This window comes from Pinus tabuliformis, chromosome 4_2 (genome assembly GCF_031772625.1).
Source record: "Pinus tabuliformis cultivar Carrire ecotype Pingquan chromosome 4_2, CPIR1, whole genome shotgun sequence".
NCBI classification, from domain to species: domain Eukaryota; kingdom Viridiplantae; phylum Streptophyta; class Pinopsida; order Pinales; family Pinaceae; genus Pinus; species Pinus tabuliformis.
The window spans coordinates 84,241,420-84,266,604 of NC_142304.1; positions in this window are offsets into that span (position 1 = coordinate 84,241,420).

The window sequence follows — 25,185 nt, forward strand, 5'->3', positions numbered from 1 at the left end:
CTGCACTGTTGTGTAGATGTCTTTAAAATCCTCATCATCCTTGTACATTTCTATCATTTCATCAAAACCTACAACACTCACTTTAAATTCTTGCAAAAGAAAACTTACTCTGCTTAATGCATCCGCAACTTTATTTGACTTACCACTTTTATGCTTTATTACAAAAGTGAAAATTTGCAGAAATTCCACCCACTTGGCGTGCTTCTGACTTAGCTTTGGCTGATTATTAATAAACTGCAAAGCATGGTTGTTTGAATATAAGATGAACTCCTTCGGCAACAAGTAATGCCTCCACTTTTTCAATGCCTGCACAATAGCATAAAATTCTTTATCATAAGAAGAATATTTTTTCTTTGCATCATTTAACTTCTCGCTGAAATATGTTATCGGCCTTTGCTCTTGTCTCAGCACCGCACCAACTGCTTCTCCACTTGCATCGGTTTCCACTTGAAAGACTTTCTCGAAATTTGGTAAGGCTAGAATAGGATTTTCTGTTATCTTCTTTTTCAACAAATTAAAATTCCTATCAGCTGCTTCTGTCCATCGAAATGGCTGATTAATCTCCTTGATTGTCTCAAGGATTGGTGCACAAACTTGACTAAATCCCTTTATAAATTTTCAGTAGAAACTAGCAAGTCCATGGAAACTTCTTACCTCGAATACACTCCTGGGAGTAGGCCAGTTTCTGATTGCTTGTACCTTCTCCGGATCCATTTTCAAACCGTCTCTGGAAATCACAAATCCCAAATATACCAGCTCCTCTTTCATGAAACTACATTTCTTCAGATTGATTAGTAGTTTCTCTTTCTGCAGAGTTTTCAAAACTAACTTCAAGTGTTCCAAATGCTCCACTTTACTTTTGCTGAAAACTAGAATATCATCAAGGTAAACAACAACAAATTTACCTGTATATTCTTTCAGAACCTCGTTCATTAGTCTCATGAATGTGCTGGGCGCATTAGTGAGCCCAAAAGGCATCACTAACCACTCATATAGTCCACTGTTGGTTTTGAAAGTTGTTTTCCACTCATCGCCTTCCCGAATTCTGATCTGATGATACCCGCTTTTTAGATCTATCTTAGTAAAGTACCTGGATCCACTTAAACAATCCATTAAATCATCCATCCTGGGTAAAGGAAATCTATACCCGACTGTTATCTTGTTGATAGCTCTGGAATCGGTGCACATGCGCCATTCTCCTCCCTTTTTCGGACTAAGCACCATTGGCACAACACACGGACTCAGACTTTCTCGAATCAGCCCCTTGTCCATCAGCTCTTGAACCTGTCTTGCAACTTCTGCATTTTCCTGAGGAGTTAATCTATATGCAGCTTTATTAGGTAGACTTTCTCCTGGTATTAAGTCAATATGGTGACTTATACTTCTAATCGGTGGTAATTCATTCAGCAATTCATCCACAATGATATCCATGTAACTATTTAACACAGATTGAATTTCTTCAGGCAAATCATTTAAATTTGTGGAGGTTAAAATTACCTTTGGCCTTCCCACGATAGCGAAATGCACCTCTTCGCTTTTATCAACCTCCTGTAGCAGTTCCTTACCACTCATCAACATAATATTATTTTCAGGCAGCTCTTTGTCAGCATCATTCTTTACTGGCAGCAACATATGTTTAACTCCATCCTTTTCTATGGTGTATGTATTTCTTCTTCCATCATGAATCGCCTTTCGGTCAAATTGCCATGGCCTCCCCAATAACACGTGACATACATCCATGGGCATTATGTCACATAAAATCACATCTCTGTATGTACCAATCTGCATTTCCACATTACATTGTTCTGTCACGATGACTTGATGACCCTTCTGAAGCCAAGATACTTCGTAAGGTGCAGGATGCGCTTTCCTTGTTAACCCAAGCTTTCCCACCATTTCTGTAGACACAAGATTGTCAGTACTCCTGCTATCAATTATAACCTTACAACACTTACCCTTTGATTTGCATGTAGTTCTAAACAAGTTCTTCCTTTGCGCAGGTTCTCCAATCTCTTTTTCTGATCTCAGCAAAGTCCTTCTGAGCAACAATGATTCACCTTCTTCCGGTGGTTCTTCCTTCTCTACAAGTCGAGGTGGTTCTGGCTTCGCCTCAGCCACATTTGCACCCCTCTGGCTTGCTGATTTGTTATGAGGACAGTCCCACGACATATGTCCCCATTCTCCACAGGTATAACACCTAACATCTCTTCCTCTCCCTCTTCCTCTGGGCGCAAATCTCCCTCTGCTAGATTCACCCATCTATGGTGATCTGCTGCTTGAACTTCCTGCTTCAAACTAATGCTGTGTTCCTCTGGATCTGGTTGATCCTCTACCTCTTGTTGATCTCTTTCCTCTATTTCTTTGACTCTATTTCCGCAGTATTTTCTCCTCTGCTTTCAAACTTGCTTGATAGGCATCCTCAACAGTTTTCAAACTTAACAGGCTAATCTCATCTTGGATCTCATACCTTAGCCCATTAACATATCTGGCTACTTTCTCCAGATCATCTTCTACATGCCCTGTTCTGATGCTTAACCTGTAAAATTCTTCTGTATACTCTTTAACAGACATTCCTTTCTGCTTCAGATTTTGCATCTGCTTAAAGAGATTCAAATGATAGTCTTTAGGTAAAAACTTGGCTTTCAGTTTGCTTACCATTTTATCCCACTGCTTGATCTTAGATTTTCCCTTTCTCGTTCTTGATGTCTGTAACTCGTCCCACCAGATGGTTGTGTAACCTTTCAATCTAGTGAATGCAAATTTTACCCTTTTATTTTCTTCAATCTCTTCATAATCGAAGTACTGATCTATGGATCTGATCCAATCCATGAGTTCTTCGGCATTTAGGCTCCCTTCATACATAGGAATCTCCATTTTGGGTTTACTTCCAACCTTCGCCAGCATCTTGAGGACTTTGGCAGTTTCATTTTCTTCTCCTGCTTCCGCTTCTTCATCAGATTCTTCTGAAGAACTCTCAGCTCCCTCATCAGGTGCTCTTCTCTGGGTTGTTTCCATTGTCTCCATTCGTTCACACAGTCTTCGCACTTCTTCTATCAGGACTGCATTTGGTTCTGGTCTCCCTCGACCAATTCCTCTCCTTGGCGGCATCTTTGCTGCAACACCTGTAACTCTGGCTCTGATACCAAAATAATGTACCTGAAACTCTGAGCTCACTCCACTTGTTCTACAAGCAACAGACTTTAGTATACATACAAATCAATCTTATTGACTTCTAAAATGCCGAACCACCAAAATAGAAACTCTGTTCAGATTTAAATATAGAAACTGGGTTTGTTTCTTATTTCATACAGGGCGCAACCGTATAATTATTTTTTATATCATATATCAAATACCAGGCAAACATTTGCTCACCATCTACGTTGCATTAATTACAATTAACAAATAAAACAACCATGTATCGATTGAATCAATCGATACAATCTATTTGCATTTGCCACAACGTAAATAATACCAATCTTTTTTTGTTTATCTGCGTTAAAACGCTCTAATACCACATATCTATGCCCAAAAAAGTTATCGTGACATGGAATTTAATGCAACCTGTAGAATTTCTATAGCTATACGTTTTCATTTTGTTGGCCTTGAACGCAATGTATCAAAACTTCTATGCTCAATTCGCTTCGAACAAACTCTGCAAACGCTTTTCTTCAATCAGATCCCCTGTCCACCGAAATCAACCACTTGTTTTTTGATTTGGCAAAATAAATTGGTGTTTTCTGTTCTTCATTACGCAACTGCTAGGATTGCTTATCCAATCTGTTTCGTTACCACAGATCTCTCTTGTTCTAACAGCAGTTCGAATCACAACTGGCAATCAACAACATCCAGGATTTTGAGGCGAGATTGTAGGAATCACAATTTCCAAAATCCGGCGTTGTCCCAAAATCTGCGCAGTCTGTTTTTGATTATCCTCTGTGGGAAGATTCCACTCACAAGATTTAACACATATCACAGATATTAAATTGAAACCACAGTTCGAACTAATCCAGAGAACTGTCAACGTATTAATCTGCATACCACGAACCAAATCTATTACATTTATAACACAGATTACCCATCACACATTGGGCACAAACACTATTTTTTATTCATAAGCAACAATAATAAAAACAGAGATTTTCTTTGATGACTTTCACAAAGAACGATCTCCAGTTTTCTTCAAAACACAGTCTTATTTATTAATCAGAGCTTTTCGCCCATACAAACATCCACACCACACCTACTCTACCTCCCCCAATCTCTTTGCTTATTACATTTTTTATGTATTTCCTCCACTAATTACTCTAACAAACAGCTAACATAATCTCCTATTATTAGAGAAAATCTCAATAAAACAATTGCATTATCACTAAAATAACAACTATATGAAGAATCGACCTCCTCAGTAAAACTGAGATTGAACAAAAAGTAATAAAATTCACCCTGTCAGACCACAACATGTGGACAATTTTCCACATTGTTGGTCAGTTCCGATGCTCCTGCATCAAAGCTATACAATTTGATCACTTGTCAACATATCTTTCAATGAGGACCTAGTATAGGTCTAATTTTGTAGTATGACTTGTATCAATTTTTTTTGAGCTGTTGACCTCTAGTCCAATAAAGTAATGTTGAGTCTTATTATTCCTTGAAGGTTGAAATTTAATTTGTGCAAAATGTATCATGTAAGATTAAAGAAACGACTGTAATCTACTTCTTAGTCAGATCATAGGATCGTGGCAAAGATTTTATCTATTTCCTTACAACATTTATGAAGTAATTCTTGATTAGAAATGATTGTAATAGCTACAAATGTTGAAGGAGTACTTTCACCTACAATTTCAATGATAAGATTCACAAGTGATCTTTAATTATGCTCATATTTTTACATACAACTATGATTTGAAGCATGAAAGTCATTTCAAGAAGTAATTCAGATTGTGGTTCAAAGCATGTCAAAGCCACATAAAGGAAATAAAGTGATCTATACACATGTGCTAAACATTTGAAGTGTGATATAACGAACCTGTCATTTTTTTCTTTGGAGAAAGAAAGAAAGAAAATTATTATAACATCTACGAGGCTAAAGATAGCCTGTTGTATCTCAAATGTGTTCAAAAGCAAGATATTTTTAAAGCTCTTGAAGTGTCGATTTTAATTGTTGTCATAGGGATAGGATATTTGAGTACTAAAGGATGGAACCTATTTTATGAAATATGGATGTTGAAGATCCATGTCACTAATATGCATAAAGAACACCTTGATGGAGCAAGTTTTATTTTGACATGACAAACTTACAACAAAGAATAATTCGAGTCTCCTTCAAGTTTGATGACCAAAATCCTCTCAAGAAAGATGAGTCATGTACAGAGCATGATGTATCCTTATTATTACTACTATGATGAAGTATAGGCTACTTGGGTTGAAATGCTCAAAATCAATGTCTAGCTAGGAATACATGGTTTCTAGAAAATCATTGCTAGTAATGCTAAAGTAGTATCCAAGTATGTTATGCACCTGTCATAATTATCTCTTGATAAAGGCATCTCATTGGAAGATCCTTTATCTTGACACATTTTCTTAGTTTGATATCAAGATCCAATATCCCTGATTGTTTAATGAGGCATTGGGACTCTATGGTTTTGTACATCTGGATATGGAAAGGAGAATTAGCACAATACATAGTCAGTTGGACTTGCAAGAGGTATAATATGAGACTAGGTTTTATCCTAGAAGACTAAAAATCTTGGATGTAAAAATCCTAGGGTTTGGATATAAAACCCTAGATCTAGACTTAGATTAATGTTTCCATGGAAATAAGAAACCCTAACTCATGCAAGGAAGCAATGACATCATGCTAATGATGAGTACCAAGATGATAAAGTTACAACATGGATGCAAGAAGGCTAAGATCAAGAGGGAGTTGAAATTTTCCTATGATCCTCAAAATATAAGTAGCTTATCTATCTTCCTTGATTATTGTTGCTGTTTTACTATTAGCTAGCCTCTTATATTTATTTCTCTTTTCTAGGTTATAATCGTTCTTTCATGGTCTCCTAGTGAGGATTGCAAGTACATGGTGAAGGCTTCAAGGCTCTGGCAACAAATGGAAGTAGTGGAAGAATGAAGTAAATCTTGTGACAATAAGACTTTCCCAGAATCAGTGATGTGCATTGAGATATATTATACTAGATGAGTTATGAGCTTAAAGGGAGCAGGTAGATCATGAAGTTTGGAATATCCTTGATTGTGCTGAATAAAAGCCAGTTGTTACTTCCAAATGGGTATACAACATTTGGTGTGCAAAAAATGATAAGGTAGCCAAGTACAAAGTGATATTTGAAGGTTCTCCTACAAAGAGGGAGAGGATCATGGAAAGAAAATTGCTCTAGTTGACAGGTACACTTCTATTGGAATTAGTGTTGCTTTTGTTATGATGTTACATCCGATGGATGTAAAGGTCGATATTATCAATAAGGAAATTGAGGAAGAAGTGTACAAATGATCTCAAGGCTTTGAGGGGCATGAAAGAGTCCCTTGCTTTCAAAATATCATACTGCAAACTTGGATTGATGTATCAAGGTTGATCCTATATGATTTGTTTCTAAAAAAAAGGACTCATATGTCAAAAGGAGTAGCATTGGAAAAAATATTTGTTTCTGTAATAGAAGAAGAAATCATGGCTTCCTCAAGAAACCTTATTCTAGCTTTACAAGGAATTGATCTCTGAGTTTGAAAGATAAATGACCTAGATTTGATGCATTACCTCCTTGAAGAATAATATTTAGTTCCATCATATATTTTTGGATGATGGACTATCATTGAGATTATTAGGCTATATAACTAATATCCTATAAAAACTAGAAACCTGGTAGAGGGAGCAACTAGGATTTCCACATTAGGATCTATTTCCGAAAGAGCACCCAATTAGGGTAAATGGAAAGTAGCTGATGAATTTATGGTTGAGCCAAGGCATGTGGCTCAACATCTGTTGAAGTACCAACATGGTACGAATGGTTATGGCACAACCAATTATGGTTTGAGATATGTCTCAAATAGTGAAGTACAATTATAGGGATTCACAAATTTAGATTGGGTAGGGAGTGCAGAAGAAAGAAAGAGTTCGCTAGGATATCGCTTCAGTTTGGGCTTTGTTATGATTTCTTGGATGAGAAGGAAATAGACATCTATTTCACTCAGTACTACAGAGGCTGAGTATAATGTAGCTTTATTGGAAAATATGGCTTCAAAAATTACTCCCAAGATTATTTGATTAAGTGCAGGTGATGACCATGATAGGTCAAAGCATAGTGAGGTATAGAACCCAGACATGGTACAAAAGGGAGAAGTATGGCTCCAATACCATTCTACAGACAAGCATATTGTCCCAAAATGAATTCTGTATACTTTGAGGACAAGCTTGAATGATTAAGCATGTATGTCTCAGCAAGAGGGAATGATGAAATTACATCATCAAGGACAATCATTCTATCTGGATCAGATTAACTAGGAGAATGGTCCGGAGTGTTCATGTGATTGCCATGGAAAAAATTTATCCCCAAGTTAAATATGTTGACTAGAATTAGGGAGAATGGTTCGACATAGGACATGCATACTTCCTACGTCAATTATATCAACTAGAATTAGGAAGAATGGCCCTAGGGGCCCAAAATCATTCAGTTGAGTGGCTACCTCACAAAATAAGGCTCAAAACTCTCCAAATGGGTTGAGTGATTTCATTTAGGATCATTACCAGAATTACTCATGTAGAGTGTGGCCTTTCGAGATTCACCATGTGTCAAAGATATTGATTGGAATGATGGTGAACCAAGACTAGTCTATGTACCATGTGACAAAGGGACCAAAATCATGGTGTCTAGTTGATGCTAATGATGTACCATGTGTCAAGAGTACCGACCAAGATTATGATGCACCATAGGTCAGAGGTAGCAACCCAAATTATGGTAACTATTTGATGATGTTGATTTATCATGGGCCAAAGTTGTTGACCAAGACTATGGTAATTAAATTATGTTGATGCTAATAATAAATTGTTATAACCTTTTCTTACAAAAAATTTCAAGAAGAGAACATATGAATAGTCATTGTCAATACCTCTGTAGCTAAGAGAGAGCATTGAATTTTGCAGCTATGGCCAATCTTCATAATTTATATTTTAGTCGTTAAATTATGTAAGACATGTTCTTCATGTCCTTTTTCAAAAGAAAGAATTTGATTTTTTAATTTTAATATTTTTTACATTAAAGAAGTCAATTTAACCTCCACTTGGTCAAGTCAACCCAGCCTATTATGGCACCCATTTGGCCTCCCAAGATATATATGTTTGTGTGTGGGTTTTTCTGTGTGTGTGATTCAACCTCTTGATCTTGGTACCATTCAACCTCAAGCAAGAAAATTATATTTATCCAAGCAAAGGAAATAGAACAAGAAGGATGAAGACAAAAATAGAATTTCTCTCTCTAAACTCACACGTGTGGTTGCAACTGACTTCGCACATGTGACAAAAGGGTGAATTTATGGGAATATTTAAGCCACAAGTTCAAGTTTCTCTAGTGCAGAAGTAGACCGATTTTGGCCCTAGCAGATTAAATCATGCCAAGTGTATTGGGCAGTTTGGTGACTTGGCCCTAGCAGATTAAATCATGCCAAGTGTATTGGGTAGTTTGGTGACTTGAAATAAGGGTTGGTTGACCAAGTTTTACCAAGTCTACATTGCTAGTTAGCTTGACTTTCTATTTGACTAGAAGAATTATATGTACCTATATTGAAATGAACAATTTGTCTAAGGAAAAGGTTGTTGGGCTTTCCCCCCATGTGGGTTTTCCTAAGGTAATTTCTTGTGTTTATTGTTTGGTTGTCTCTTTATGATCCTACTAGCATTTTATTTCTACTGTTGAGATCTTCTGTGTAATTTATTTATGATGAATATGAATGAAATAAAATATTAACTAAAGAAATCACAAGAAGTAATTATCAATTTAGAAGATCCTATGAAAAATCAATAAAATTTATATTAAAATGTGTCCTATGGTTGATTCTCTCCATGTAATTTTTTGAGAAGGACCAGTCAATTCTCTTGTTTCACTCTCGTCATCTGATAGCTATAAGATAAGTCATATCATAGCTAAAACATTGCTGTACAAATGTCAAATAGAACCCAACACCATAACTATGATAATTCAGATCATGAGTATGAATATCCTCAACTACCATGGGACATAACTTGCTACAATTACTTTAAGAACCTCAAAGTGATAATTTTCATTGAGTGATGAAAATAAGAGATACCACTGATCCAATAAGAAAGGTTGCAAAGGTTCATGCAACATACTAGGATTGGCACACATAGGGTAAGGGTCCACTATCATCTTGGCCCGAACACCTGTTATTTTGGCCCAACTTCTTCTTTAAAGGCCAAAGGAGGATTTCCACCTGATACCCCAACCAACTCCAAGTATGACTAGTACCTTAAATGGGGTCAAAAAGAGGTGGAGTTAATTATGTTGGATGCCCTCCTAATTTTTGTGCATAAATATGCAGCTAGAAACTAAGCACATCAATACATTAAACCAATTGATGTTAAATATGTTATGTAACTACTAAAAATTTGATGTAGAAAATTATCATAATCGGTAATGCTATTATTTTTTAGTTTGGGTTGTTGATTAGAGGGGTTACAAAGCAAATTAGCTCATTGTTATGTTAAATCAGACTACAAAATTTGTTGTAAATAACAGGGACAATAACATATTTCACTCAATTATCGACCAATTAGTGTCCAAGCACTCCCAGATAATAGATCTAGAAGTGGGAAAGTTGGATGATGAGATATAAGTCTTATGAGACTAATTTCCAACGTCTAACAACATAACATAATAATTTCCAACAAGTTGGAGATTAATATTTTTGTGAACCTGGATCAAGTTCCACCAAATACGGTTCGAAAATGTACATTTTAGGCCTTAAAAAAATAAATCAACAAGGTAAAATCAATATAGATTCAAAGAGAAAGGTTCCAAGAGATGTACTTATTTATTGATAGTTATAAAAATTGATATTTGTTCAGCTTTCTTGAGTTACTCCAGTAAAATACCCATATTTTCATTAAAATCACTAGATGCAAGGTGTAAGATATGTCCAATAATAGAAACTATTCAATGTATCTAATTTTGACTTATAATGTAATTTATTTTCAGCTATCCCAAAGTAAAATTCTTGTTGTGTATGATATGATAGTCAAAAATCAGCAAGTAAAAACTTCCTAATTTAAAATAGAAATAAAAACGTTTCAGATTTTTTAAAATAGATTAGTTATTGCAAATTATAACATGCACCAAAATATATGTACCCCACTTGTTGGGATGTCAAATGTATGCCTCCTTAAGTTTATATTGTATTAAGATAATACTTTGAGGTTAGCGAATATTTTATATTATTTAAATATTTCATAATTTGATTTATTTCAAAACCATGCTATTATTTTTGGGTATAAATTACCACAAAATATCTCATAATAAAATATATTATTTTCACCTATTTTCAAGCATAGAGGATAATTTTTCACCATAATAATTTTCGAACCTATGGTATTGGGTGGCCCGTGGTTTTTGATGTGATGATTATTTAAATGTTAAACCATATATAATTTGTAATACAATCAAACTGGAAACTAAACTCAAATGTATATTAAGTGATCTCAATCAATGATGTAAAATGTGCACATATTAATACATACATGAAACAATTGAATTAGTTTATGGGTGTTATTGGAATCAAATAACTACTCAAACTAACCCAAGCTTAATCGAGAGGATTGTATGTCTAACATTCCCCCCTGTTACAAGTCTATTTGGGCACATCACTCCTGAAAATTATATCAGTAGAAATAGGGCTCATCAAACCCTAATTTTAGTTGCTACATGCCCTAGACAAGTCATCATATTGAATGTTTTCATCCATGAAAGTTTCCTAGTTTGAAACCCTGCTGAAATGCCTCCTTGGGAGACCAACACAACCTTGGTCAAGGGCAACTGCTCCGCATAGAAGGTAGGCCCATTCAAACATGCATTGCAGAGCACTTAGGCCCACTTTAGCCTGCGTTGGTCAAGGATAAGAAAAATTGACATAGGATTCTGAGAATATTCCTTGATTCTAGAGCATTCTAGAAGGATGCCCAACTCTTATCTCATCCTTGGAACTCAATTTTGGATAGGCTATGGATCATTAAACCCTCTATCCTCTCATCAATTTCTCCATGGAAACCAACTATCCAATTATGGAAACCCATTCAATACCCAATTTATCACAAAACCACTTGCATTTCCCTATAAACTGACCACTCGTCATAGTGATCAGGGGGCTAGAACTTGGATATTATAAAGAAATATTGTTGGTTTGAGAATCGAAATTATTGTCAAGTAATGTTATGCTATTGGATTGATGTGCTATTGGTCTGATGAGGGTTTGACTAATTTGGATGAGTGACACAGGATCAAACCACATTGGGTGTAACTTCTCCTTCTATCAATCAATAAATTTGTTTGTTCCTTTTCCAATACTTTTGTCTATACCTATGATGATGTATGTTCAAATGTTGTCGATTCCATTTGTTTATAATAGATAGATCACAAGATTTGATTATTGTTGTCTTCTGTTTATGTTGGCAGGTACCAATTCAGTGAATTCCATTTGAGCGAGAGCGATGGGAGAAATTCAAAGGAGATCAAAGGAAGCAAAGGATCACTAGGTTCCTTTATCTTATCTGTCTATTATAGGATAAGGTTAAACATCTTTACTTCTGTTGTTCTAAGTGTAGCAACCCACTTAGGGAATATGTACTTATTCGTAGGTATAAATTCTGTATAAAAAATTGGTGACCATATTGGGGATCAACCATTAGACTTTACTTGACTTCATTGATCTCTTTTCAGTCATTTTGAAGCTTTTTTGGTCAAAAAAGTGTGCTTATATGTCTGCTGATTGTACTCTCTGGCATCAACACAGTGTTGTTCTTGACACAGTGTGCTGCAGAGCATCCTTGGCTTAGAGACAGTGCTCTCCAACGCATTGTCTACCACTCAGAGCTACGATGATCCCTATCAAGCCAAAAACCCATCTTTTGCTTGAATTTTCCAAAGTTGCTTCTGATATTGTTTGTTGAAAGATCAATGTTTTCTTTGGCTCTGAAATCAATTTGCATTTCCTCTCTTAGCCCTACTTTGACCTTGATTGTTTACTGTTTCTTAATATATTTACTTATCATTATCAATTCATTGTCAAAGTTAGCTTACATTGATTAGTCTTTACTTTTTTGAAAAATAATTGTTGTAAAGTCTTCATTTCTTTGAAAAAGAAACTGTCGTAAAGTCTTCATTTCTTGTGAAAAGCATTGATTCATCATTTGTGAATTTAGCTTCTTTATGTTCATATAAACATTAAAGGAATTAAAAGAAAAACATGCATAATGCATTTAGAAGTTTGTGTGTGCTTGTAGGAATGGTATAGGGAAAGTTGCATTAGATGTGTTTTATGCCCTTTGTTTAAAGATTCAGATTTCTCTATCCCTTTTAGTTATGGTTTTCATTGTTTAAATCAAATGAAAAGAATGTTGCTCATCTTAGTTGCATTCTAAGATTTTCAAAAACATCACGCCGTGAACTTGAAAGGCAAACTTTTAAACAAGATCAACTAAAATTTATCTCAATTAACCTAATGGAGCATTGTAACTTAATGCATAACATTTAGAGGTCTAGGCTAGAGACGTGGTCCGGCATCGTTAAACATAGAAGTTGTCACTAATGGTCTGTGATACATTTTGAGTGTGATATCTCATTCCATGGATGTAAGTATATCATAGCTCATCCACGTACTTTTGGGTATATCAAGCAATGTTATAGTACGAAAAGTATAAAGGAATGTTGTGTTGTTTTGCATTAGACAGCACTAACACGGATTGGGCCTCCACATACTTTCGAGTATATTTGGGAGAACCACATTATTTTTCTATCCATCCATAAGTAACTGAGTCGGCTGCCTTCTATACTGTGATACATCGGAAAAACAATTCGGGGAGATTTCATGCACGTATGTTAATTCCTTGGTTTACTGAGGCAATATATTGCAGTTCACAGTTACTTGGTAACCCTTTTGCCTAGATTACCCTTTTTTTGTTTATTTCTTTTTGCAATAAAATCAATCAGAAATCATGGAGGAAAATCAACCTTTGCCCCGTCATTTGCATAGGACAACGAGTAAACTTCCTTTACCACCTGAAGCTACACCTAGTCGACAAAACTAGTCTCATTTAACTAGGTCCAGTACATCACAAACTTCTGGTTCTTCATCTGATTTACCAGAGTCACCTATACCGGTACGTACTGCGATTCTAGTTACTCCTACTAGTACTGGTTTATCTGCTACTAAAGTGGAACCTTTACAATTACTTGAGGACACTAAAAGTGAACTTAGTGAAATGGTAACTGAAGTTGTCCAATAAGAAGTTGATCCTCAACCCAAAGTTGTTCAACAAAAAATTACTTCTAAACTTGAATCTGTTCAACTGGAAGTTGATCCCGAACCTATCATAGTTCAACGATAAGTTGTTCAAGAAATTCATCCTAAACCCATTGTTTTTTTACCAGGACACTTGGATCCCGAAGCTGAACAATCAGAGGTTGTTTTCATACTAGAAGACAATCGCCCGATTTATCCTCATACATTTGTAACTGTTGATACTTCTCCTTTACCATAGAGTCAAACACCGAAAATTTATTACGAACCTAACGGTGAAATCCTTCCACCCGATTTGATTGCTATTGAAGAGGAATCTGAAGAAGAAACTTCACCTAGAACTCCAACTAGTTTTGGACTAGGACTTTATCTTTATCCTTCTTTTCCTTAGTTAACTGCTCCTCTTGATCCTTTTTACTTTCAAACCCCCGTATATTCATTAGGACATTTATTGGGTCATTTAAATATGGCTAAACAACATCTCATACTGTATCATCTGTTACAGTTGCGACATCATATATTGTCGCTACTTCTTCGATGTTTACCATAACATCTAAGTCACATATGTATGGTTGTCCATCCATCGTACTGGGTTACCAATCATTATCTGGAACTCACTCCGGTGTTTCTTCTAGTCCATGGTCTTCACCCATGTTGTCCACAAGAATTTTACCTAGTTCTTCGCTTACGGATACTGAACAATTTGATCCATCAATTCAATATCAAGCTGGTCCATCTGGTTACCATCCAATGTATCCACTTTACACTAGATTACCTCCATATGGAGAATAATATGCCTAATCTAATTATCCTCCATTCTCTGAGGGGCCATCATATGGCAGTATATCGTCATATTTAGGTCAAAATTATTATGGAACGATTGTTTGTCAATGACAACCTACAATTCACGTTCAACCAAGGCTCTTGTATCCATCACAACCAATGAAACTTGTTTCATCCATACCTACTACGCATGTTAAAACTTTATCACAGTCGCAAACTCAGTTGATTGAATCTCAACCATTGCAAGTTGGTCCTTCAACCTCTTACCCTCAAGTTTCATCTCTTTTGACTTAGTCTTCTCAGGCCATTTTACAACAATCGTTTGTGTTTGGAATCCAGCAACCTCAGGCCAGTTTACCATTAATGGGATGACTCATACTTATATTGGTCTAATGTATTCACAACCTGGTCAAACTTATATTGGTGGGAAACAACCGTAGCATCAACAACCCTGGCAGCCACAATATCAACAACAACAATTCCAACAGTACCAACCTTATCTTGGACTTGGCCAACAAGCCTATGCTGGGTTTGGTCAACAATAAGCTTACCCAGGTTCTGGTCAACAAGCCTATGCTAGGTTTGGACAACAATAAATTTATCCTGGTTCCCAATAACGACTTTATACTGGATATGCTCAACAAACCTACCCCTATCAAGGTTACCAGTAGCAGATTCCTTATGCTGGTATGCAAAGGCCTATTACCCAGGAAATTCCATCTTACCCTGGTTATGCTCAACCCGACCTAAACAAAAAATTGCCTTTTGTCGCAACACTTGAATTACCGGATTTAAATTGGCTTACCAATGATCACGTTCTTTATGCACCTTGCTGCCTGGTGTTTCCACACAAATTTCCTTCTGATATTCCTAAGTTCAATGGAAACCCTGGAGAAGATCCGTCCAATCACGTTATGACTTTTCATTTATGGTGTTCATCCAACTCCCTAAATGATGATTCAGCAAGACTACATATTTTCCAGCGAATGCTCACTGGTCCGGCGGTAAAGTGGCATATTGAATTACCACGGGTTTCATTTGACAACTTTACAGCCTTAGCCACTACATTTTTAACCCATTTCCAGTTACCCATCAGATATGAAACTAGAACGGAATTGTTGACCAACTTTAAATAGACCACTTCTACTCACATTTCTGATCATATTCCTATTGATCAACTCGCCTTCTTCGCCTCTAGTTCACAAGAAACTGGAAGCGTTCCACTAGTTCACAGACCTCTGCTATCTCTTCAGAACATTGGAGTAGGTCTCTTCAAATATTCCTCCCTAATGGGCACCTTTTCACTACCGTCACCATCACAAATGACAGAAGTTGCAAAAGTTGAGACCTGTAACATGATATCTTCCACTTCATCTGACTCATGGAAGATTTCCAATAATTTCGAAGTTGACATGCGTAATGAAACAATGACGCTAAGCCCAATTGAGCTCACATAGCAATCAATATTTTTGGCTTGCGCAGAAAATCCAAATCCATCAACGCCAATTGTATGGGTTGATCGTTCGTTAGAATATGGTACTTCCTCTGATCCTTTTTCATGTACATTTTCTACTAATGAAGGAATCATCCAATCAATGATGACAGAAGAAGAACCATGGGCAGATTATCATCATCGATCCCATCTTCTAGATCACATAGAAGATATTCCAAATGAACTAAATTACCCTTCAATCATTTATTTCCTTTCGAATTATATATTTCTAGACACAGTCGATCCTGATCGAAACTCATCAAATATCGAAGAAACCATTTCTATCGATATTTCAACCAAACCTGGAATTGTAGAAAACATCCATGTTGGCAAATCATGTTCTCCATCGGAGCTTGAAACTTACCGTTCTCTTTTTCATGAATTCCGCAATATATTTGCTTGGTCGTATGAGAAAATGCCAGGTATTGATTCTAGTATAGTTGAAGACGAGATTAAAATGTATCCTAATGTCAAGCTGGTATGACAGCACCTCCGTCCTATTCATCTGAAGAAGGTTGCTGCCATAAAAATAGAAGTTGAAAAAATTTTGCGTGTTGGTTTCATATACCCCATTCCTCTTACCAATTGGGTTTCCAATATTGTTCCTATCATGAAGAACAAAGAACAATACGAGTGTGTGTTAATTATAGGGATGTTAATCATGCTTGTCCAAAAGACAACTATCCCACTCCCTTTATCGACCAAATAATTGATGAATGTGCTGGATGTGAAATATTTTCATTTATGGATGGCTTTTCCATCTATAATTAGATCAATATCCGTCTAGAAGACCAACGTAAAATTGTCTTTGTTTGTCCCTGGGGCACATTCACATAGTCCCTTTTGGTTTGAAGAACGTTGGGGAAAATTTTCAAAGGGAAGTGAATTATGCCTTCAACAACATCAAAAACATTGTTCAACCCTATCTAGATGATTTAACTGCTCATTCACGGAAATGGGATAATCACTCGCAAAATTTGAGAGCCATCTTTTTACGATGCCGACACTACAAAATTCGACTCAATCCACATAAATGTGTGTTTTGTGTTGGTTCTGGTCATTTTATTGTTTTCGTAGTGTCTAAAGAAGGAATTCAACTCGACCCCTTGAAGGTTAATGCAATTCTTGATCTGCCTCCACCTTCCAATTTACTTCAGTTACAGAGACTCCAAGGGAAGGCTAACCTTCTAAGGAGATTCATTCCCAACTATACCGAAATGGCTAAAGGATTCACTTGGCTTTTGAAAAAGGGAATTCCCTTCCATTGGGACTAGGTTGTGCAAGATTCCTTTGATGCTCTCAAAGATACCCTGATCTGAGCATCACTAATGTATTCCCCTAATTATCAGAACAACTATTTCCTGTATCTCGTCGCTGCAGATACAACCATTTTTATGGTTTTAATCCAAGAAGAAGATGGGATTGAACATCTGATCTATTATTTGAGTCATAATCTCAATGATATGGAAGTTAAGTATTCTTATGTTGAGAAGCTAAATTTGGCTACTGTTCAAGCTGTATAGAGATTTCACCATTATATCCTGCGTTAAAAGACCACTATCATTTTAGATTGAAACCCTATGACATACATCTTGTCACGTCAATTTCTAGGGGGGAAATATTCAAAATGGATCGTCATTTTGTAGGAATTTGATTTGGAATTCATCAAATCCAAGTCAAAGAAATCTCTAGTTTTTGTCGAGCTTCTTTGCAACCTTCCCTCTACCGCCATCAACTCAACAACGGAACCATCAATTCTAGATGATTCTTTGTTTCTGATCTCATCATATGACCCTTGGTATGGAGATATATTGATCTATCTCCAAACCCAAACTTTCCGACCCGATACCTCTCACTCGCAACATCAACATATTCGATATCAAGCCAAATATTATCTGATCATTGGCGACACCCTTTACCATCGCAGTATCGATACGATTTTACGGAGGTGCCTCACACATGAGGAAGTTGAGAAAGTTCTAAATGATTGCCACTTTGTTGCTTGTGGTGGAAATTTATCTGGTTATGCTACCACACAAAAGATTCTTCGTGTTGGTTACTTCTGGGCTACCATATTTAACGACTGCATTACTATTGTTAGAAGTTGTCATGCATGCCAGATTTTTGACCGTAAAACTCAATTAACACCTGCATCACTACATCTTGTCATCACTGTTGGTCCATTTTAAAAATTGGGCATTGATTTCATGACATGTAGCCCTCACTTGGCTGGGGGGCACGGGTATATTATTGTCATCATTGATTATTTTACGAAATGGACTGAGGTGATGCCTACATTAAACAACAATGGTGAGACAACTGCACTTTTTTTCTTCAACAATGTGGTTGCCCAGTTTGGTGTAACACAAGCCATAGTTATAGATCATGGTTCGCATTTTCGCAATCACATGATGACTGAATTAACTGCCAAATTAGGACTTTCACATGATAGTTCTACTCCCTATTATCAATAGGCTAATGGAAAAGTTGAATCCATCAACAAAATCCTTAAGCGAATGCTTCAACGAATTATAGGAGTTCACAAACGAAACTGGAATTTGATCTTGTACTTAGCTTTGTGGGCTTACCAAACCTCGGTAAGAAACGTAACTAGATTCACGCCTTTCCAATTGGTGTATGGTCTGGAGGCAATCTTGCTATTACAATGTGAGATTTCATCACTAAAAATCACAATTGACTTGTTACCTTACACTTCTGATGAGGAAGCACATTTCTTAGAACTCATCCATCTAGATGAAACATGTCGTGAAGCCGCATTGGCCAACGAAGCACATAAGAAATGAATTAAGGCACAATATGACCAAAATGTCAAGCCTCACATATTCTTAGAAGGAGACCTAGTCTTGCTTTATGATCAGAAAGCCGATAAATTAGGAGCAAGAAAATTTGAACCACTATGGATGGCCCCCTACAATGTCAGGCGTGTTTTGGAAAAAGGCGCTTACAAGTTGGTTGATTATGATGGAATTCCATTGTCGCAACCCCGAAATGGGTTGTATCTTAAACATTACTATTCTTGATTGTGCATAGTAAAAACATTGTATATATGCTTTGATTGCATGTGTGTGTCACAATGTGAATTTTAGAGTTTTTATGTGGTAGTAATCCGCTTTGCATTTGTTGCAGATGATGGAATCTTTGGAACCATTTGTTGGTTATGTCGATGGTGCTATTCCTAATACGCGGAACCTATCTTCTGCAGCATGGGCCATATTCGCTCCAAGTGGTGAGTTATTGATTTTTCAAGGGACTTGTATCGGTCGTTCTACAAACAATATCATTGAGTATAATGCATTGATCGTGTTAACGCTTGAAATTTCACCTCAGGCTGAGAAAGGTAAACTTCAAGGCAACATCAAACCACTTAGCCTCGTAGCTAGCCCTACGGGGCAGGAGAGGGCTCTCTCCTGTCTATCTCAGTAAAGATCTTCAATGGGTGAGATGACCAATAGGAAAACACTGATTTTAGGCTAGTAAACTGATCAAGAGGTTTAAATTTGGGATTTTTAAAGTTTTGGTGGAAAATTGGGGAATGGCAATTTCGGGTGCGGGGATTGGACACAGTTTTCGCAGGGAGTTCTTTGGGGTGAGGTAGGAAACAATATTGATGCCTTTGATAGAGATGGATGGATGAGAATGACTGGTGAGGAGTTAAGGAGAGCAAGCAATAACCTTGAATTCCCCTTAAACAGTTGAAAACATTGATATTAAGCAAACTTAAAATCAGAGCATGACAATCATGAATTCTACTTTAACACTTCATTTGCCTAATTTTCAGAAGGAAAAGTAAGGAAATGATTCACATAACACACTTACAAGTACAAAGAGAAACACACCATCAATACATGTAACCACAAGAATCCCAAAAAGGACTGCAAAACCCTGGTCTTCCTTTGCCAAAAATTACAGAGATACAGTGAATAATACAATAAGAGCTTCTCCCTCAAGAGTCCAACCATGAAAATGAGCAAGAGTGTACATAATATAGATCATCTAACATCTTTCCCTGCCTCTAGGGGTTGAGCTCACTATCCTAGGAGCTGTTTCAACCAATTCTAAACTAAGCACTGAAAACTAGGCAGTCAAAACAACTTGCCTCTATAAGCTAGGAAACCAATTCATTCATTTAATTTTCACCTATCTCATGAATGAATCTTATAGAAGAGATACATAAGTGTAAAAGTGTCATAAAATTACATCATTTACAACAAGGAGGATAAAAATCAACTCCAAAAAGTCAAACATAGTCAAAACTGCGTTTTGCTGAGCTGTAGGCTGAAATCCTGAGCAATTTGCCTAATGGGTCGCGCGCCATTCCTGAACGGATCGCGCGCCTTTGAGAACACTTTTGGGGCACTTCCAGGTGTCCAGATGGGGCACGAGTAGGCTTGTTGGAAAGGTCTGGATGTCTACTTTCCAACCCAAGTAGAATTTCTGAATTTGGTGGTCATTTAACCCTCCAAAATTGCAATCTCCCAAGACTGCTTTTTGTGTGTCAAAAAAGTGGCAGAAAGTCATTTTTTGCTTGTTTTTTGACTTTCTGGAGGCCCAAAACTTCATAAAAGCTCTTGGCAATGGGTGAGCATGTCTAAATTTTCATGAAAAATCCAGAAATGTTGAGTTTTCCTGGAACGGAGTAGCCAAATGAAAGGGTCGCGCGGGGGGTGAGACCCATTGAGGGGACAAAACCTGTTTTTTGCCTGAAAAAACCAAAAATGACCCAAAATGCTCAAAATTTCTTGGAATTTGTGCTGGGGCTGAGCTATTTAGTGCCATGCTCCTTCAAGGAAGCCTCGACCAAGATGTGGAGGGGGTCAGACCTTTTTCTTTGTTTTTGTGCTTTGGCCAACCGCCTTTGGAGCACTTTCATCTTCGCCTTGCCCACGTGCATTCGTGCCCAATAATGATTCTTCATGTTTCTAAGCAATTTCTTATCTTGGTTGGCCTTTGCCAACAACCTCTCCAAATGAGCATTGAGCTGGATAAGCATAGACTCTCGCTCAACGGGTACTAAATCACCGGGTCTTCTTCGATTCAAGTTGCGGTCACTACGAATCCTCCACAACTCATCAAGAGTTTGATCATCCTCCAACTGCTTGTTGCGCTGCTCTAAATAGGTGATCCTCCACTGTGCCATCTCTAACTTCTGCTGCAACAAGCGGTTCTCGCCCTCCTTTTACTGAATGACCTCATGAAGCTCCATGGTAGGAGAGCGGGTATCAAGATCAATGATATCAATGTCGGGATCACCGGTCATTCCCTCCTCGATCATGGGCTGCTTGCCCCTCTGTGCTGCTGAAGAAGGCGAGGCCCCTTCCACCTGATGTGGAGATAGAACTCACTGAGCTGATGAAGAAGGCGAGACCCCTTCCACCTGCTGTGGAGAAAATACTCGCCGAGCTGCTGCAAATAAGGCCCTTTGGCCTCTCTGATAAGTGACCAATGGAGAAGAGCTGACATATCTAGTCACGGGGGTGTCATGCTGTTGTGATGGTCCTCCCTCCTCGTGAACAACCTCAAGATGTGGTGGTGGTGGTGCTGTGAAAAGCTCACGAGAGATAAACTCCTCCCATGGGATGCCCTGCTGAGCCAACTGATGTATGACCACAAGCTGAATCAAACCATAATGATAGAGGCTCCTATACTGCTGTGCTGGGCTCTTCCTCTGCATCAAGGGCACCATCCTCTCAATGTTCCGGCACAAGAAAATAGGGATGTTCATCATCCGTACCCGTGTGAAATGCACCAACAGGCGAATATGGTACGAATATACCTGTGAAAATCTGCCCTCACAGGTGAAATAGAGCATGATAAGCCTCATCATGGGGGAATACTCACTCCTCAGAAATCTGAAGGGAAATACACCCGTCAAGTGTCTCATGAATGCAGGTCTAATGAAAGGCTCATACTGAACACTGTCCAACATCTTGCGCTTATTCCACACCTCTCCGACATTAGGTATCCCTGTGGCTTGAGCAATCATATCGGGTGTCAATGTAAAATCCACCCCGGCAAGGTTCACATGTCCATCATGCAAATGCAAAACAAATAATCGAGCCAACTCCCTGTGATGCTGAATCCGAGAGATCCTCTCGCAAAACTCATAGCAAGACATATAACGGAAGCATGATACTGCCATTGGACAAGCCTGCAAATCTATCAAAGAGGTGGGCTCCTCTCTCCTATGATGACCGCCCTTTCCACCCTTGTGAGGCCTCCTCTATACCTCAAACTCTGAAGCTAACGCATGGTCATCACTTTGCGCATAATTGGTTTCGGTTTCTGACATTGTTTTAGGAGCAAAGTGGCTGAAATATACTGCTGTTTCTGCTTTGTAAACTGCTGATTAGAATGCTATTTCAAGGGGACAAGGAGCACGAGGGAAATGTTAGGGGAGGGATACTTTAAAGGGAAAACGGGAATAATAATAAAACAGGGAGTTTAGGGGAAGAATTATTGCATATACATCATTATACAATTTGATTTACAAGGATATTATGAGAGGTAGGGTTAGGGTGTAATTTTTTGATTTCTTGGGAAGAGGGGCAGGGTTTAAGGCTCTTCACATATTTGGAAGGGAAATTTACATAGAATGATAAGGAATATGAAATGGGAGATGGAAAAAAAAAATGAGAACAATGGGATACCGCAAAACAGCATATAATACCCTAGCAATTTGACAACTTCAAACCAAAAGCACAATGGAGACTTTCACTTGCAAATGGAGACTTTTACAAATACAATCATGACCTTCTTGAACTATAGCAAGCAATAATTTTTTATGATGGAGGGCCTATCTTGCAAAATTTGGCAATTTGTGGTTCCTTGGCAAGTTTGCTGGCGGTTTTGGCAGAGAGAGTGTTGATGGGTCGCGCGCCTCACCCAACGGGTCACGCGCCTTCAACGGGTCACGCGCGTTATGACTTAACACTGGCACAGGGCGCCTGACGGGTCACGCGCCTCCAACGGGTCGCGCGCCTGGTTCAACGGGTCGCGCGCCTTCCCAACTCACACAATTCGCTCAAACTCTCTTGGAAACAATTGCTCTATCACTTGAATGCACAATGAGGCTTGATGGAGGGAGATTAGGGCTTTTATAGCCTTGTTTGAATTAATTTCATGTCATAACCCACTTTATAATGTTTTTTTATGACACTTTATAAACTTGACTTTTTGGTTTCCTTTTGTCTTGAAATTGATTGATTTGATGCTTTTCTTTGATAATTTTTGCAAGGATAGCATCTGAGGGATCTTGACAAGGGAGCCAGGGTTACATGCTGTCCTTTGAATCATTTTGAATTTTTACAATTTTTACAAAATTTTGAGAAATGACCTTGGCTTTAAAAACAGGGTTTTTAAATCCAAGGTGAAAATTAACTGTACAAGATGAAATTTTTCGAAGAAACACTTTGAAAATCATCCCTCTGGCTTGCTGGGCACTTATTGACCTTCAGAGACATGACCTTGAAGACAAATTTGACCTCAACCCTAGACCTAAAAATTTTGACCTAAAGACAAAGACAAGTAACCTTGAACAGTTTAATGACTGAAACAACTTGATCCAGCGGTGCCAAGAGGGGGACAAAGACACCAGCTCCTCCATCATGGTTATGGCATGCCTAACGGAATGCAAAGAATGACACTGATGAGACACCTATTTATGCAAATGCAAAGAGCTTTGATCGCTGATGGAGGGCTACTAGACCGACTCTAACATTGGCTCCAATGGGGATGGTAGCTCCTTGGAGGTACCAAGAACCTTAGACCTCTGGGAGAGCAGACCAGTGCTTTATCATCATTAGGAAATGGAGTCATTATTTACACATGTGACCCAAATTTGGACAACTTTATTGACTTTGACAATTGACTGAAATTTGAACTAACTTTGAAACAAACCGACTCACTTTGTGCAGAAAATGGACTGATTACAACAAGCTGAAAAACTCACACCAACTAATCTCCATCTTCAGAATTATAGCCTTCACCGCGGGCCCCAGACTAAAGATGGAAGATCAGTTCACACTTGCTGCAGAATGAAAGTAAAATGGTAATTACAATGAGTGTGATTAGAGCAGAAATTGCTCAAGCATGATACCTTTTGAGCAGCCGGCCATTCACCGACCCACCGAGACATTCATCACCGTTCATTTCTTTGAGAAGAAAGGCATTTGGACCACAGTATGCTGCAATTTTGTAGGGACCTTTCCACAAGTTGTCGAATTTTACATGTTTCCCTTTATCTTCATTTCGGGCATCCCATCTCAAAACAACATCATCTATCTGAAAATCATCCGGTTTGGCTTTTTTGTCATAGATTTTCTTTATGCACTCTTGCAACTTAAGGGAATTTTGAAGAACTTCCTCTCGTGTCTGCTGTAAATGAATCATTTGACTAATCCGCCGTTGCATAGGATCCTCCTCACCATCAGCTTCTTGAAGCAACTTTGCTACCGGAATACTAAGAGAAGTAGGAAACACTGCATCTGTCCTGTAAACCAGTTCAAAGGGTGACATACCAATTGACTTCTTTTGACTTACCCGCTCAGCCCATAATGCATTTACTAACTTTTTGTGCCAGCTCTTCTTATTAATTTCCAGCAATTTCTTTATGATGTTTACTAGAGATTTATTCGAAGATTCGGCCAGCCCATTTCCTTGCGGATGGTAGGCGGTCGAATGCCCCAAGCTGATGTTATATTTGTAACAAAAATCAACCATCTTCTTTGATTTAAACGCTGCTGCATTATCTGTAATCAACTTATGTGGACAGCCGAAACGTGACAATATGTTATTCTCAAGGAAAGAAATAATTACCGAGTCCGTGGCCTGCCGGGTGGGAATGGCTTCAATCCACTTCGTGAAGTAATCAGTGGCGGTCAATATCCATCGATGCTGCCTGGAATATGCTGGGTGGATTTCGCCAATAAAATCCAAGCCCCATTGCTGAAATGGTGCACTGATTTCAATGGGCTTGAGTGGTAACGGCTGTAATTTCTGCTTTCCTTGAAAAATCTGACATTCATGACAACTCTTAACTACTTTATAGACATCAGAAAACAATGAAGGCCAATAGAAACCTGCTCTTAGGATTTTATTAGCCGTGGTCTTCCAAAACAAGTGGCCCCCACAGTCACCTTTGTGAAAATCCTCAACAGCTCTCTTAGCTTCTTCCTCGACTAAACAATTCAGCAATATACCACCGGGGTCTTTCCAATAAAGTGCAGATTTGATGATGCAAAATTTGGCAGCTTTTAATTTCAATGTCCTAGCTTTGTTTCGAGGCATCCTAGGGGGTGAAGATAAATTTTGAAGCACATATACAATATCAGCATACCAAGGAGAGGAAACAAAGATATCAG